The following is an 18,155-nucleotide window of genomic DNA, read 5'->3' as shown; positions in this document are numbered from 1 at the left end:
AGCTTGAAGACCTGCTCTATGGAGTATTTGTTCACAAAATGAAAGACGTGGCCAGAACTGGCTGAGTATCAGAAAGATTCTGCAGATTACTACTGGTTCCAGTACATCAGGGTTAGACACAGGAGTGGAGTTTGTATAAGTGACAAGCAATGGCTGATAGGAGAAAAATGAAAAGGGATTTATTGGTATACATCATCCAGTGCCAAGGGAAGCAGTTTGCTTTGATCCAACATGTGGAAACAACTCCTAGACACAATTTAGATCTGTCATAGATATTTAGGTCAGAAGGGACCATTATGATCATCTAGTCTGACCTCCTGCACAACACAGGCCACAGAATTTCACCCACCACTCCTACAAAAAAAAACAAACAAAAAAAAAAACCTCACACCTATGTCTGAGCTACTGAAGTCCTCAAATCGTAGTTTAAAGACTTCAAGGAGCAGAGAATCCTCCAGCAAGTGACCCGTGTCCCATGCTACTGAGGAAGGCGAAAAACCTCCAGGGCCTCTTCCAATCTGCCCTGGAGGAAAATTCCTTCCTGACCCCAAATATGGCGATCAGCTAAACCCTGAGCATATGGGCAAGATTCATCAGCCAGATACTACAGAAAATTCTTTCCTGAGTAACTCGGATCTCACCCCATCTGATAGCCCATTACAGGCCATTGGGCCTATTTACCCTGAATATTTAATTACCAAAACCATGTTATCCCATCATACCATCTCCTCCATAAACTTATTGAGTTTAATCTTAAAGCCAGATAGATCTTTTGCCCCCACTGCTTCCTTTGGAAGGCTATTCCAAAACTTCACTCCTCTGACGGTTAGAAACCTTCGTCTAATTTCTAGTCTAAATTTCCTAGTGGCCGGTTTATATCCATTTGTTCTTGTGTCCACATTGGTACTAAGCTTAAATAATTCCTCTCCCTCTCTGGTATTTATCCCTCTGATATATTTATAGAGAGCAATCATATCTCCCCTCAACCTTCTTTTAGTTAGGCTAAACAAGCCAAGCTCCCTGAGTCTCCTTTCATAAGACAAGTTTTCCATTCCTCGGATCATCCTCGTAGCCCTTCTCTGTACTTGTTCCAGTTTGAATTCATCCTTCTTAAACATGGGAGACCAGAACTGCACACAGTATTCCAGGTGAGGTCTCACCAGTGCCTTGTATAACGGTACTAAAACCTCCTTATCCCTACTGGAAATACCTCTCCTGATGCGTCTCAAGACCGCATTAGCTTTTTTCACAGCCATATCACATTGGCAGCTCATAGGATGACTATGATCAACCAATACTCCAAGGTCCTTTTCCTCCTCTGTTACTTCTAATTGATGCGTCCCTAGCTTATAACTAAAATTCTTGTTATTAATCCCTAAATGCATAACCTTACACTTCTCACTATTAAGTTTCATCCTATTACTATTACTCCAGTTTACAAGGTCATCTAGATCCTCCTGTAGGGTATCCCTATCCTTCTCTAAATTGGCAATACCTCCCAGCTTTGTATCATCCGCAAACTTTATTAGCACACTCCCACTTTTTGTGCCAAGGTCAGTGTGTCTGTCTGTGTCTCAGCCGATCCTGGCTAAAAGGGATTGAGTTTGGGCTGGCATTCGTTTGAATGCTTTCATAAAGAAGGAATAGAACCTATCAAGAGGGATTACTGGCAGAACTTTTGCTAGAACAGTCACGCTACCCTTCCCCATGCAGAATAAAACCAAATACTGCAGATGCAGCAAATGCAGTCAGTCACAGTCATACAATACATTATACTTCCCTGTTCAAAAGGGCACACAGTGTCCATGTCAGGTACCAGCAGGGTTGGGAGAATTCTTTTTGATGACCACAGTGTCATGCTATTAATAGGGCTAGCCTCCCAAAACTCAAAAAGGGTTCCTGCTGTAGTCTGGCTACTCATATCTTTTAAGCAAAACAACGCCACTTCTATCCTCTAGGTGATTTGGAGTCATGGTCAAACAAGTTTGGATCTATTAGGTGACCTTTACACTCACACAGGGCCCACTCCTGTTCTCACTGAAGTTAATATGTACTTTCCCCACATACTTAAATAGCAGCAAGATTTTAACTTATGCAGTTAAAGTATGGTTTCATCCTGAATTTGCATAACTGTACTCTGGTAACATGGTTGCCATTTCTTCCCCCATTTATGCTTTTGCCAGCTAAATACAGTCCAGAGGAAAAATGCACACTCAATTGTCCATAGCTGAAAGGGGATAAAACACCCCTTTTTATCTTGCAGGGATGTTGTAACAATACATTACTCACTGTTACATGGCACATGTTCTGTTCATAGAAAACCCAGATTCTAACCTTGCAAAAACTGTGCCATTGTTCAAGCCATGCAGGAAAAAAAAAAAAAAAAATGGTTTGGATCAACTGTCTCTTTGCTGAAAGGCAAGCCCTAACCAGCTCCCACTCTTCCCCACCCCCTGACCACTTACAACATCCTTACTCTGAAGGCCAGACTTCTTCCTCAGTATCTAATCCTTTCTGTAGTTTGTGATGCTCCAACCTACAAGTAAAGGTACCAAATTTGCCTTAGGAAGCATCCCTTCCTCAAAGTGATAAAGGGGAATTCTTAATTAAAATAATTACTACATAATCTATAGAGGAGGCTACAAAGTTTTATGATGTTTATTGCTGAAAAAATATTTTTCCAGGGTTTCTTCATATATTGCTTTAAGAGCTATGCAGGCTTAGAAATTAATTCCAATTTCTCAGTAGAACTTGAATTATGACTGTCTGTAGTAGTTTTCCTTTACATGATAGCACTTTTCAAATTGGCCACTTTTCTGAATCAATGAGTTACCCAGGAACATCATCTGAACAAGTGCAAAAAATCCCATTGAAGGATATACTAAGAAATTCTCTCTCATACTTCCGTCTTCAGTTAGAGGAAACTACTACTAGGAAAGGGGCATGTAATGCATAATTTTGGATTTTTTGTTTTGCTGGGGGTGAGGTTCTCTTGTATTTTGAAGGGGAATTTTAAAAAAATGGCTTTGCTGATTTTAGTTTTAAAAGATCTAATAAGAACTGATTCTTGAAATAGATAAAATACATTCACTGTCTGAATAAGCACTATTTTTCTAGAATACTAAACTCAGTGATAAAGTGAAAAAGCTTTAGCCTTAAATGAGCTTCTCCCATTTTATTTTTATCTTCAAACAGATAATCATTTGTACCTCAGGCAATTATGCAGAGAATGCTGCCATTACTTGCCCAACATTAGATATCAGACAGCGGAAGAAGATGTTTCAGTTACTCACGCTCAAAAGCAAGTGATCTTAGATCTCCTACCCTTTGCAAAGAGTGCTAAAACCAGGAAGTATTCCAAGTACAGACAGTGAAACCACCACTTGTGTATGTGTGCGCACGCGTGCGCTGTTCTATCATTTTGAAAGTTAGTTTTAGCATCACAGTTTCAAGAAGCATCTAAAACTTTCCATACACAATGAAGTTACACAGTCACATCCATGATGGTACACATATACAAATACGGTCTAACCAAAGTTGTAGTATAGGATATCAACTTTCAGTTACATTGGCCATTATTTTCCACTGTTCTGTGGCATAATATAGGAATCTGAACACAAATATTTTAAAATGAAAAAAAAAAAAAAAATAAACCATGACAGTCAAATTTTCCTCTTCAAAATCTCTGTTTGCATGGTGTTGGGGTTTTTTGTAACCCATAACTTAAAGGCCAAAAAGATTAGGAAAAGTTGAAGCTTGTTAGTATAGCATCCATGTAGGTTTCACATAATTTTAGAAGTTCACTGTTTCATGATGCTTATTGATTGTCCCTTGGCTTAAGAACTCTGATTTACTCTTCTGCAAGAATGCTGTAGATGTAAAATTATTTAATGTTATTTTACAGCATAGACTCCTTAAGCTTAATAGTTTATTGTTTGAGCTGCTGGCCAAAGGTAGCAAAAATAAAAAGAAAAAAAGAGAATGCACATCACAATAATACAAATAGTTAGTTTAATAAAAACATTTTCCTGAACACTATCATTCAGCTATATCAAACACGAATTAGTGCTCTCCCCCTTGCCTCCAAGCCACAAGAGTGCTTTAACTGGTTAGTCTCAAATGGGGGGAGGGGGGGAGGGAGAACAGAGGAGGAGACTATCCAACAATCATCTATGCTCATCCAAACATTTTTACCATGCATATATTCTTTTATCATTGCTTTTTTTTTTTAGGTATCTGAGTCAGCAAAGCACTTAAAGTCAATGAACTTTAAGTACATTCTTAAAACTTACCATGTAATTTAGGTTACGTGAAATCTCTATGACAGTGTATTAAGACATGATATCATCTCACAGTTTAATGGTTACATGAGTTAGATTATCAAACGATACGGTGGACTGACATTTTAGAGACTGATCAAATTAAACATTTGTGGGATGAAATAATTTGTGGCTAAATTAACAAATACATAGATTAAACAAACTGAACGGAGGTTGAAAAAAATTGAAATAATCTCACACAATTTTCATGTTTGCATGTCTATACACCCCAGTAGAGCAAGTTGTTTAATTTACATTTATCTGTTAATTTAGCCCCTTGTTTATTTAGTGCACAAGTCACAAACAGATCCTCATTAATTATGAAAAAAATGAAATTAATTTAATAGTTTACACAAATAGTTCTGTTGATTGGTTGTCTGTAAACTGCTTGCTTTGACTACTGTTTTACAGAGCAATGCAACTACATCACATGGTATTGCTTCCATGTCAGATACTTTTAGAATTTGTATTTTCATGAATAGTTGTAGTTGTCCAAATATTCAAGGATAATGGAAGTCCATGAATCTGAGTAAGCCAAAGCTTGGCACATTTATTTATAAAAAAAACAAAACTAAACACTAATTAATGTTTTTACTATTTAACCAGCTGTACTCCCTAGTTCCAAAGTGTCTCAGTGACAAATTCCACACATACAAATTTCTTGATACATTAGACAAGTGGCAAACCCCAAAGATATTAGAAACCTGTTTCCAGCCCTGTCTGGCAGATTCAAGGAATATGGAGAAGTACTCTATCATTGGAATGCTTATCTCTTACAAATATCCAAAACTTTAAAGCCTTGCCATCCTCAGAAGTTATATAATGCAAGAGTACCACAGCAACTGATGCACTGAATTTCATGTACAATTCCTGTCACCATCATACAAAATTAAAGCATTAATGTTAACAGTTCTGAGGTAATTAGCACCAATTAATGTAAAATGTAACTTCATTTACAAAGCATATCACTCAATATGCAAGCCAAGCTGTGCTAATTCAATAACCCTTCATTAAAATATCTTACTTATTAGCAATGATTGGGTAATATGGCTGTCTAGGGTAAAGACTAGTTGAAATTGGGTATTTCACTGTCAGCAAGTTGGAATTGTATTTCATTACTTTTAGAGCAATTTACTAATTAGGAAATTGCAACTTATTTAAAAACAAAAGAAGCTAGAAAGATGCAATTTATATTAAAAAGAAAAGGAGTACTTGTGGCACCTTAGAGACTAACGAATTTATTTGAGCATGAGCTTTCGTGAGCTACAGCTCACTTCATCAGATGCATATCGTGGAAACTGCAGCAGACTTTATATATACACAGAGAATATGAAACAATACCTCCTCCCACCCCACTGTCCTGCTGGTAATAGCTTAGCTAAAAGCCATTTCCAGCACAAATCCAGGTTCTCTCACCCTCCACCCCCCCACACAAATTCACTCTCCTGCTGGTGATAGCCCATCCAAAGTGACAACTCTTTACACAATGTGCATGATAATGAAGTTAGGCCATTTCCTGCACAAATCCAGGTTCTCTCACTCCCTCACCCCCCTCCAAAAACCCACCCCCATACACACACAAACTCACTCTCCTGCTGGTAATAGCTCATCCAAACTGGCCACTCTCCAAGTTAAACCAGAACATCGGGGGGGGGGGGGGGTAGGAAAAAACAAGAGGAAATAGGCTACCTTGCATAATGACTTAGCCACTCCCAGTCTCTATTTAAGGCTAAATTAATAGTATCCAATTTGCAAATGAATTCCAATTCAGCAGTCTCTCGCTGGAGTCTGGATCTGAAGTTTTTTTGTTTTAAGTTAGCGACCTTCATGTCTGTGATTGCGTGACCAGAGAGATTGAAGTGTTCTCCGACTGGTTTATGAATGTTATAATTCTTGACATCTGATTTGTGTCCATTTATTCTTTTACGTAGAGACTGTCCAGTTTGACCAATGTACATGGCAGAACCCCTCCAACGCATTATTAAGGATCTACAACCTATCCTAAAGGATGACCCAACACTCTCACAAATCTTGGGAGACAGGCCAGTCCTTGCCTACAGACAGCCCCGCAGCCTGGGGCAAATGCTCACCGGCGGCCACGTGCCACACAACAGAACCACTGACCCAGGAACTTATCCTTGCAACAAAGCCCGTTGCCAATTGTGCCCACATATCTGTTCAGGGGACACCATCACAGGGCCTAATAACATCGGCCGCACTGTCGGGGGCTCATTCACCTGCACATCCGCCAATGTGATTTATGCCATCATGTGCCGGCAATGCCCCTCTGCCATGTACATTGGTCAAACTGGACAGTCTCTACGTAAAAGAATAAATGGACACAAATCAGATGTCAAGAATTATAACATTCATAAACCAGTCGGAGAACACTTCAATCTCTCTGGTCACGCAATCACAGACATGAAGGTCGCTATCTTAAAACAAAAAAACTTCAGATCCAGACTCCAGCGAGAGACTGCTGAATTGGAATTCATTTGCAAATTGGATACTATTAATTTAGCCTTAAATAGAGACTGGGAGTGGCTAAGTCATTATGCAAGGTAGCCTATTTCCTCTTGTTTTTTCCTACCCCCCCCCGATGTTCTGGTTTAACTTGGATTTAAACTTGGAGAGTGGCCAGTTTGGATGAGCTATTACCAGCAGGAGAGTGAGTTTGTGTGTGTATGGGGGTGGGTTTTTGGATGGGGGTGAGGGAGTGAGAGAACCTGGATTTGTGCAGGAAATGGCCTAACTTCATTATCATGCACATTGTGTAAAGAGTTGTCACTTTGGATGGGCTATCACCAGCAGGAGAGTGAATTTGTGTGAGGGGGTGGAGGGTGAGAAAACCTGGATTTGTGCTGGAAATGGCTTTTAGATAAGCTATTACCAGCAGGACAGTGGGGTGGGAGGAGGTATTGTTTCATATTCTCTGTGTATATATAAAGTCTGCTGCAGTTTCCACGATATGCATCTGATGAAGTGAGCTGTAGCTCACGAAAGCTCATGCTCAAATAAATTTGTTAGTCTCTAAGGTGCCACAAGTACTCCTTTTCTTTTTGCGAATACAGACTAACACGGCTGTTACTCTGAAATTTATATTAAATGTTTTAAAGACTGAAATTCTCCTGACAGGTATTGTTCATCTCAAGATTCCAACTCAGACCTTAAGCTTCTAAGCTGGAAATTTTGCTTGTCACCTTCCTTCTCATCTTATTAACTTGGAAAAATTTCAGACATACATGCACTAATATTCAAAATAGAATCAGCTCAGACATAAGCGTGCAGGTCTCTCCATGGGTTGGGTTTTGGTTTGTCTTAAGAGTTGACCACTTACTTCAAAAACATACATACTCATTGTGTGCTGCTGTTATTGCTAATTATGAATAAAAGTTCTCTCACTATGGTTTATAAATTAAAGAAGAACAGATGGGGTAAACATGATAGCATTGATGAGTATGATGGTGGTATATTTACAGTAATGTGGTCACCTTTCAAATTTGAAAGTTTATAGTACAGCTGTATAAAACTCGCAAAACATTGACATAAATGAATAAATAGCAACTGGTAATGTAATTTAAGATTCACCCAGTTTGTCACTATATTTTACTGTCAAAATTTGTGACCACGAAGCAGGTAGGAAGGATAAATGTTTTTAGTGAGGGGAGGAAAGTATTTTGGTTTGTAAACAGAGCAAACATGGCACGTGTAGTTAACTATATGTACGTACCATCAAACTGTCATTTTGATATTGCTGTGTCTTTCCAGTTTAAGATGACAAAGACACTACTCTTACAGAAATTTGAGCAGTAAATAAAATCATTTTTTCAAAAGGTCCTACACATTTTAAGAGACCAGATTTTGGGGGCTTATAAGTGAATCTATAATCTCATTAAGAAAGTACTTTATAAGCAATAATGGTTTTCTTCAGTATTTATGAGGGGTTTACTCAACGTCACCAAGGAAAATAGCAACTTAAAAAAAAGAGGGTGGGGGAATTCCATGAAAACATAATAGAAAGTTTCAGCAGCACTATACTTTATCTTGTCACATGCAGTAGGACATAGAAAATAGTGAACTGCACCACATATCTAAATGATGTGAGGAGTTTTGGCTTTAGACAGGTATGGGTTATACCAAGAAGTGTGTTCCTCAAGAGTCATCCACAGTGTATTTAAAGGAAAGCCATAACCTTTCTTTAGGTATCTGAATTTTGTCCACAGCCCACTTTCACTTTGCTGCAAGTGCCTGCCCACTGGGAGAACATGTACATGGATAGAGCAGCACACCTATATATGAGCATGGCTCCACCCACATCATGAAGAAGTTATGTGATTTGTTGCAAGCATGAAGAATATTTCCCCTACTTCTGAAGTGATGACCAGTAGTCACAACAGTAGAGGAGGACAGAAGATGCTGCTTCTCTTTATTCCAAAACCAAGGGATATGTAGGTGCTCATTTACACAGTGAAAGTAAAACTGATAGGACCTACACTGCCTCCTCCACAGCTGGGAGTAATTACTACCTGGCTTCTATCTCCACTTCATGCAAAATGTACTCTCTGTCCCAGAGTCAGAGAGTATGAAACAGTTTCCCCTATAACTGCTCACTGTATTGTCTGTAAGTGTGCCATTCAACATTAACACAGCAGGCTCTGAGGGGCAAAATGAGTGGGACCCTGCTTCAGATTGGGTGAGTGCGACCTGGGAACATAAGAGACTACATTTAGAAAACACCAGAGCAGACATCCAATCCAGCTTGTTGTTTGCAGGAAAGAAATCTATAGCAGGGGAACAGAAACTCTTTAAGATGCAATTCTGGAACTACCCCCAAAATTTTTTAAGAATGGTTAGCTTTCCGTACCTGCTGGAGTTTGGTCTCCTGAGTCCCTCAGTGGTTTTCATCTGTGCCTGAAATATTTACTATCTACTGTACTGAAGTTGAGCTAGTTTGTAAAGGATAGACTGGAGAGAAATTATACAGGATGAAAAACAAAATGACATAGGCATGCTGCATAGAAAGAAAAGCAGTGTCTCACTTAATAGGTCTGCATTTTGCTATTATGGCAAAGATTAACCTACCAAAAGTTATTTGTAAATTATCTATGGTATAGACTATTATTTTCTTGAAAAAGTTATGTTCTGAATCAATAAAAAAAAAAAAGACCAATTTTTCCATTCTCCACTCTAAAGTGGTAAACCAGTAGCATTATTCAGGCATAACTATGCAAACAGGTATAACTATCCTTCCTGATTTTGATCCCATTTTTCCCCAATAGGATTTGACTGAATATTGGATTGAGGCTTTGACAGATTCTGCTAGAAGCAAAGCTCATTCTCATAGACAAGCAAAGCCACTGAAGATGCCCTGGAAAATAAATGGCGCTGTGTTTTGTGAAGTACTTCAAAAAGGATGATTTGGCAGAAAAAGGATACAGACCACAGTTAATTTTAAAATCTATATATTCCAGATAGAAGAGGATATTGGATAAAGTAGTATGAGAGCCTGGCTGTTTGAAAATGAATGCAGGACACGTCATTGTCGAAAATGGAATCTCATTTGTTTACATTTGAAAGCTGCACTTGCTACAGTGCAGTGTTCGCTGTCATATTCCGTGGCCCTGAGCACGGAATATGGGTTTGGTGCATTGGTCAGACAGTCCTTGTTATTATATATCTGTATGTTACCACTAATCCATACTACATGGCTACAAGTTTTACTGTTTATCAGCAAGCACCATTACTCTCGCACCCCCCTTTCACACTCACCTACAGAAGAGAGAAAACAAACACACTTTGAGAGCACATTCTTGAAGGTAAGGTCTTATCAGTCCAGGGCTAGTGTCTCTCTTTGAATAACCTTGACAAGGTCATAGGGAATAGGAATTAAATGATTGCAGGCTGCTGTGCTCAACAATAGACATCACAAATTTGTTTGCAATGTGTTCTGCAGTCTCAGCTCAGAAAAGCAGACATGGAGTGTTAATATTATAAAAATGTCTCCATGCTGCTACCAGACTTGCAGTATAAAAAGCAAGAAAAAAAGTGTCTTACAATCAGATCATTCTTTATCCATATCTATTTAGATGTATGCTCTTATGCTTTGTACACATTCATAAAACAGTTATGTCAGTGCCCCAAAACATTGGTAGCATCCAAGAAATAAGTTGTAAGATTTACACACACACACCCAAAAAATATCAGATGTGATGGCAATTGGATCAAAAGCATTACCAGTATATTTTGATTGCTTTATAAATAACAATTAGGAAATTCTCTTCCTTTCAAAGTCACTGCATTTATTTCTTTTTAATCTTCACCATGGACCACAAAAAATTCAGAGGAAAATATTCTCTTTCCTCTGCCTGCTATAAAAGCTTTCAATACATTTGTTAAATTACCACAGACAGGTAGGATGAGCCTTCTCATGCCACTGTTTTCAATGTGATCACTGTTATTCAGAGCACTTGCCAAGAGAGTGTCCCATTGTCAGAAAACAGAGGAAGGTCTCCCACGCAGACTGAAGGAGCCCATCAGCTGCAATGTGCTTAAATATATAAAATACATAGTTGTCAGAAATTCCAGCTTTTAAGAGTTTGGGTGGGTTGTGGCCTCACCAGAAAAGAAGCAAATGAAACAGACTCAGGATATTTCCTCCTGGGCTATTTTAGTGACAATCTAAGTACAGAGTTCCTGTTCAGCCTTGAACAAAGATGGCAACAAAGTTCTGCCAGAGAAACTCTGTCTTCAGAACTCCAGCTCTTACATACATTTCTCCTCACCTGCAGCCAGAGGCAGTTCTTTTCTTTCTGTTTCTTCAAATACACCCATTACCCAATTTGCTGGGTGCCTGGGTCTGCTTACTCCACCCCCACCACACACACAAAACTCCTAGGCTACACTCAAAGTGCCTCTTTCACCAGGCTATCAGGCACCCAAGAGCCAATGTCTATCTCAGTCCAAACAAGCATGCTCACATTCTTCCACTACATGTGGGGGTGGGGGAAACAACAACAACATTGCCTTTAATGCTGTTTTTACATGTTCCTAGCTACACTGTTAACACTCACCTAATGACTGAGGTGGGAGAGATTGCATTAGCTAGGTCCATCTGATACCATACAAGAATTATAATAGAGCAAATATCAGTTGTATTTTATTCACCCATAACTATTCTTGGGACATATAGATCAATGTATATAATTTAGGAACAAGTTAAAAGAGAAAGCCAGCAGCATATCCAGCTTTTTAGACTGCTAAAAACAAACAAAAAGTCTGCTATTTACTTCTCAGGCATCACACCCTTTACTCTACTCTGTCGGGCCATTATGGCTCTCTCTACCATGCAGTGTGTACAGGGATATTGACTCGCCCAGCCCAGCATCTTTTGCTCCATTATTTGCTCAGCACTCTAATTATTTAGGGAACCGTCTTGGGATTGGTGATCCACTTGCTGAGCCTGGGCAACATAGTTTGCTTCCACACCACTGGTCAGAGCAAGATGCAGGATACAGATGAGGAGAGGTTACCCTTTCTTGCTTATCAGTATGGGTACTACTAGACTGGTATCAGCCAAGTAAAATGCTATATGTGTCTGCCTATGACTGCCGGTATTTCAGATTATATCTGGTTTCAGCGTAACAGCCGTGTTAGTCCGTATTCGCAAAAAGAAAAGGAGTACTTGTGGCACCTTAGAGACTAACCAATTTATTTGAGCATAAGCTTTCGTGAGCTCACCTCACGAAAGCTTATGCTCAAATAAATTGGTTAGTCTCTAAGGTGCCACAAGTACTCCTTTTCTTTTTGCAGATTATATCCGTATACTTTAAAGGAGAGCAGCTTTCTTTGTCTAAGAGGACAATCTGGGGTTTCCTATGGAGGTAAGATTCTAGTAAATTTTGCTGAAGATTAGCTCATACAAGTCAGCAATGATTATTTATGGCCTAACTTCAAGTTTCTCAGAGAGGCTGGAAAATTTTGGGAAACTCCCAAAGACCTCTCTCTTCACTTTCCTCCCCTTACTGCCATGCAGTCCTTCTCTTATAGGAAGGATGACTCTGTTTTCCCCCAGCTGGGTCTAATCCTTATTTACCTGTCTGCCTTCCATGTGCCATAGAATGAGCTAATTGGGCTCTCCAGTTCCCCACAATTCTGTCCCTGCCAGCGCGTAATTCACATCCCCCTCCCAAGGACATTTAGAAATAGGTGACAATGTTTAATTCAATTTTGAAATGTTGATTCATAACCAAATGAACGTTTCTTTCTGATGTGGTGTTTGTTTCAGTTTTTCAAAACTGACACGTTTCACATTTCATTTCTTTTTGGCATTCTCCCTGCTTTTTCCTCACCTACCCCCCCCAAAAAAACAAAACAAAACAAAACACCAACCAAACAACTAACCACCTCTTTCCTTCCACTTGAAGGGGGCAGGGGGCGAGTTTTACAAGTGCAGGAAAATTCACTCTAACTTTAGTTTACTTATTCTAATTGGTAAATGGCGGAATAAGACTATGTTTTCTAATGTTCAAAGGTTGATTAGAAGCAATCCTGAGTTTTTAGCGTTTTCACTTTTCCCCCACCCCAAACAGGGGGAAAAAAAGTTTTACTGAAATTAGCATTTTCCCGTGGGGAAAAACTGATTGCCCTTAAATTACATTTTCCATTAGGAAAAAAAAATGGTCAACAAATTTCAAGAAGCTCTAAGCAATACTATGACAGTACTCCATGTAGTACCAAGTGGTAGAAGAATCATTAAATCTGAAATATAAAGCCAAAATGAATCTTAAATAATTCACACCAGCCTCTAATATACTCCCTATAATCACTCATTCAGTATTTCAGTGACAAAAACATAAATCTTGTCTGAGATGTTAATCTTATAGCACTTAGGTCTGATTATACATAGGCATAGGAGTAGGCTATGACAAAATTAGGTCAGTTTGAACATGATCTTCTTTCTATTATCAGAAAAATATATCCCCACCTACCTTTTCAGGTTTTTATTAAAAATTTATTTTGGGCACTACAGAGTAACAAATTGCATAAGTGGCTCCACAGATAATGATATCAAGCACGAGCAACTGGTTTACACTGGAGTTTATTGATCCTGTTTTCTTATATTATGGCAACATTCTTGGAAATGTTAAGACAAAATACAGGAAACACCTACACTACAAAACACAGCAGTGTTATCTGAATTATTTTTACCTTAGCCCCAAATCCTAAGAAATTACTTGCTAAATAGAACATCAAGTTAACATTAGACTCTAATGATACTGTAGCACGGTGGTCACTTACTGAGGGCCCCTTCAGGGGCACAGTTTACTTTACAGGCAGTCTGCCCCATTAGCCCCCAACCCCTTCTTCTGGGCCCTTTAAGCACTCCAAATAGAGCTTCTGTGAGCCAGACCAGCGACTTCCCATGCTGGTTTAATACCAAATAAAACTCAGCTAGACCTCAGAGTCCTTATTATAAAATAATCCAAACAATCCTCAATAAGCCCAAGACAAAGTCCAAAATCATAATTCAAGAGTTCATACTTATTTCCCATTCTTCAGCCACATCCAGAGCTCTTCCACTGTCAGACTGCTCCATCTGAGTAGAGTTCATCCCTGCTTCATGTTGGTGTTAGTGTCTCCTAATTCCTGAGCTGCTCTCAACTACCCCACCACCTTTCTGCTGCCTTCTACAATTGAAATTATCTGATTCCCCTCAGGTGGGGCTCATCTTGTTTAGCCCCAGGCTCTCCAACCAGAGAGCAAGCACCCTGTTACAGATGCCATAAACACTCCATAAAATTATTTACTGCTCCCACAACTTCCCCTCTCCCACTCTTGTCCCACTGGAAGACGACATGATTGGTTTTGCTAATTTGATTTACCTCTGAAGCCTGTTCACAGTTATTTTTAAATACTTCCATTTAGCAACAAAGCAGCTTGAATGATTACTTTTGCAGAAACATTCAGCAGATATGTAGCATAAGGCTATGGCAAAACTTCCCTCAGCAATGTTATGGCTGCCTTGAGATTTCCAAATACTGTATGTACAGTATTAAATCATAAAGTACCAAGTAAAGATAAAGGTATTGATAGAAAGCAACAAAAGCAAAAACACTCTAGTTAAGTCCTAAAATCTGCCCTTAGCTCACTGACCAGCACAGACCTCCATCATCTTCCCCTCATACTTTAGATTTGGCCGCACATAAAATTGCTGGCCACAATATCCTTCTCTAAGGATGCTTTCTTTAAGCCAAGGAGAGAGAGATTGATGACTAAGATTATTGGGGGACTGAAGTCAGAACTAAAAGAAACCAGAAGATGCCTGTCCCCAGATTTCTTGCTTTATCCCATTGATAAATAACATCAGATATAAAATAATAGCCCCTCTTGCCATTTTAAGCTTCCTTTGCCACCTTCAGAACCTTCAAAAGTTGCATTTCATGTATAGCACTTTCTTTTCAAAGGAAATTTGAAGCCAATACAGTTGTGACAAGTCACATGCATCCTCTCACACTCAGCCATACATTTTGACAGATTTTGTTGTTTGAGGCCAGGAGTAGTTGGAAGAGGCAAGCCAATTTCCTGGAACTACAGCTGTCTGTATGTAGCCTTATATCCCTTGGCATTCACTAAAGGAAAAGATCTTGCCAGAGCCTTTGAAATTCAAGCCTGCCTCCCTTCTACAAGTTTAAGTTGGGAGTATAAAGCTTGGTTAGACTGCCTACTAAATACTGAGGGTACATCTACACTGGTAGAGTTACAACGCCAGCAGTTAAAGCGCCACTCAGAGAGCACTGAAGGGAAACTGCTGTTGTGTGTTCACACTGTCAGCTGCCTGTGCAATAGCGTGTTCACACTTGCAGCGGTATTCGGAGTGGTGCACTCTGGGCAGCTATCCCACAGAGCGTCTCTTCCTCATCTGCTGCTAAGAGTTCTGGGAAGGCAGAAGGGGTTGTGGGGCATGTTGGGTCCTGTCCCAATGCCCCATGATGCATTACTTCACATCCAAGAAATCCCTGTGCTTCTGTCCACATTTAGAGCCATCTTTCAATGGTTTGTGTACTATGCGCTCTGCTCTGCTTATTCGGTCTGCAGGAACAGATCCTGCACTGTTGCCAATATTCTACTCACTCTTACTAACACATCACAAGTGGCAATGGATTTATTCCTTAAATTACAAAGGCAAGAGCAGTTTGACATTGATCTCGCCACGTGTAATAGCTATGACCTGAGATTGTTTGTGGCATTTACGGAGGTGCTGACCGCAGTGGAATGCTGCTTTTGGGCTCAGAAAACAAGCACTGAGTGGTGGGATCACATCATCATGCATGTCTGGGATGATTAGCAGTGGCTGCAGAACTTCTGGATGAGGGAAGACACTTTTATGGGACTGTATGCTGAGCTCATCCGCGGCGAAAGGACACAAGAGTGAGAGCTGCCCTGCCATTGGAGAAGCACATGGCGATTGCACTGTAGAAGCTGGCTACTCCAGACTGCTACCGATTGGTCGCTAACCAGTTCGGAGTGGGAAAGTCGACCATTGGACTCATGTTGATGGAAGTGTGCAGGGCCATTAATTGCATCCTGCTCTGAAAGACCGTGACTCTGGGCAACGTGCATGATGTGGATGGCTTTGCATAAATGGGCTTCCCTAACTATGGAGGGGCGATATATGGCACACATATTACAATTCTGGCACCAGACCACCGAGCCACTGAGTACATTAATCGGAAGGGGTACTTTACATTGGTTCTCCAGGTGCTTGTGGCTCACCGTGGGTGTTTCACTGACATTAACACAGGCTGGTCCGGAAAGGTGAATGATGCACGCATCTTTTGGAACACTGGCCTGTTCAGGAAACTGTGAGCAGGGACTTTCTTCCCAGACTAGAAGATCACCATGGGGAAGTCGAAATGCCCATTGTGATCCTGGGAGACCCCGCCTACCCCTTAATGCCGTGGCTCATGAAGCCATACACGGGGCACCTCGACAGCAGCAAGGAGCTGTTCAACAGGCTGAGCAAGTGCAGAATGACTGTTGTGTGTGCTTTTGCCAGTTTAAAGGTCCACTGGTGCTGCCTATATGGGAGGTTGGACCTGGCCGATGACAATATTCCTACGCTTATAGCCGCATGCTGTACACTCCATAATATTTGTGTAGGGAAGCGTGAAAGCTTCACTCAGGGCTGGACTGCTGAGGCTTAGTGCCTGGAGGCTGAATTTGAACAGCCAGAGACCAGGCTATTAGAGGGGTGCAGCGCAGGGCCATAAGGATCAGGGATGCCTTGAGGCAGCAATTGGAAGTTGAAAGCCACTAATATTTATTGCTATGCTTGGGAGTGCAGTGCTTGTAATGCTAGGAGGTGATTGTGATTGGTGCAGACGATGTGAAGGTTTAAGAAAATTGCCTGTTGCTTTGAGGGATCTGTTTGCTTTCAATTGATGGAATAAAGATTGCTTTCAAACCATAACAATTGTTTTATTAAAAAAAACAACAAACGGAGGAGAGAGAGAAACAAACCAAAAAAAAACCACATCAGCACTGACGGGGATGGGGGAAGGGAGGGTCCCAGAGGAGGTGTGGTCCTGGGTTGGTTAAATATTTGTGGATGTACAGGTATCATATCCAACCTTCTCCTTTGGAGTGGGTACTGTACTTCAGCAGGGCTAAACTGGGTGTTAAGTGCAGTGGGTACTGGGAGTTTGCAGTGCTGGACTCTGATGGGCAGGAGTGGAATGTCACGGGTACAGACTGGAGCCAGGAGCTTGATAAGAGTGTGTTGGCAGTGTCTAGGGGAAGCATGGGAAAGAGTTTTACGACAGTGGCTGCCGGGGAGGTTGGGCATGGAGCTGCTTGGTTTGAAGAGCTAGTAGCACCTGGAGTGCATCCATTTGGTGCTCCATAACATTTAACAGCCCGCTCCATGGCTTCGTTCTGGAACGCCACATTCTCCTTTCCATCCCTGTTCTCGTTGTCCCACCACACCTTCCATTCTTGTTTTTCAGCTGCAGAGTGCATTATGACATCATGCAGAAACTCCTCCTTAGTTCTTCATGGCTGCTTTCTAATTCTGCACAGCCATTCAGCCGGCAATAATAAAGAGGGAGGCTGGGCTTCCAAGGCCATCTCTGTGAAGCCACAAATGCAACGTTTTACAGAAGCAGTATTGTTTGCAACACACATACCACTGATTCAGTGATTTAAAACACAGCCACTATTCATATAACTATCACTAACTGGCTGACCCCAGGCAAGCACACATGAGCCACAAGACCCCCAAAATGGTGAGTAACTGCAGGGGCAAGGGAAATCAGTGTTCCAGGACCTTACTGTACGCTAGGCATGTGGCTCTTGGGAAGAGCCAGCACTGTAGGGGTGGGGGTGGGGGAGACTTATAAATCATTCCTGTCCCCACATTTTCCACAGGCTGTGTTCATTATGGAAGATACCTCACTGCTGAAGGTGAGCAGGAAATCAAAGGAGGGTCTTTTCCAAAACTGTGGCTTCTGCCCTGGCCCTTATGTGGCTCATCTGTGTGCAGAAATGGTCCCCGTCCCGCCCCGTGTGGTGGCAGAGTAGCACGTGAAAGTTACTCTTAATGGGGTAAGAAACAAAGCAGCTCTGCCAAAGAACCAGCAGCAGCTGATTGCCCAGTAACTCCATGAGAATTTCCTGGAGATCTCTGAGGCAGGTTCCTGTGAAGTTAGGGAGTCAATCAACACCCTGTTCCACCACTCAGACAACGCATGTGGTGGTATGTGCATCATACAGACACAAGTCTGCTTTCTGCAACCCTCCTGCTCCCAACAACTCACTTCAGCAATTCCCAAAATCAAA

Source organism: Eretmochelys imbricata, chromosome 9 (genome assembly GCF_965152235.1).
Source record: "Eretmochelys imbricata isolate rEreImb1 chromosome 9, rEreImb1.hap1, whole genome shotgun sequence".
NCBI classification, from domain to species: Eukaryota; Metazoa; Chordata; order Testudines; family Cheloniidae; genus Eretmochelys; species Eretmochelys imbricata.
The sequence above is the reverse complement of the archived record's forward strand: the minus strand, read 5'-3'. Positions refer to the sequence as shown.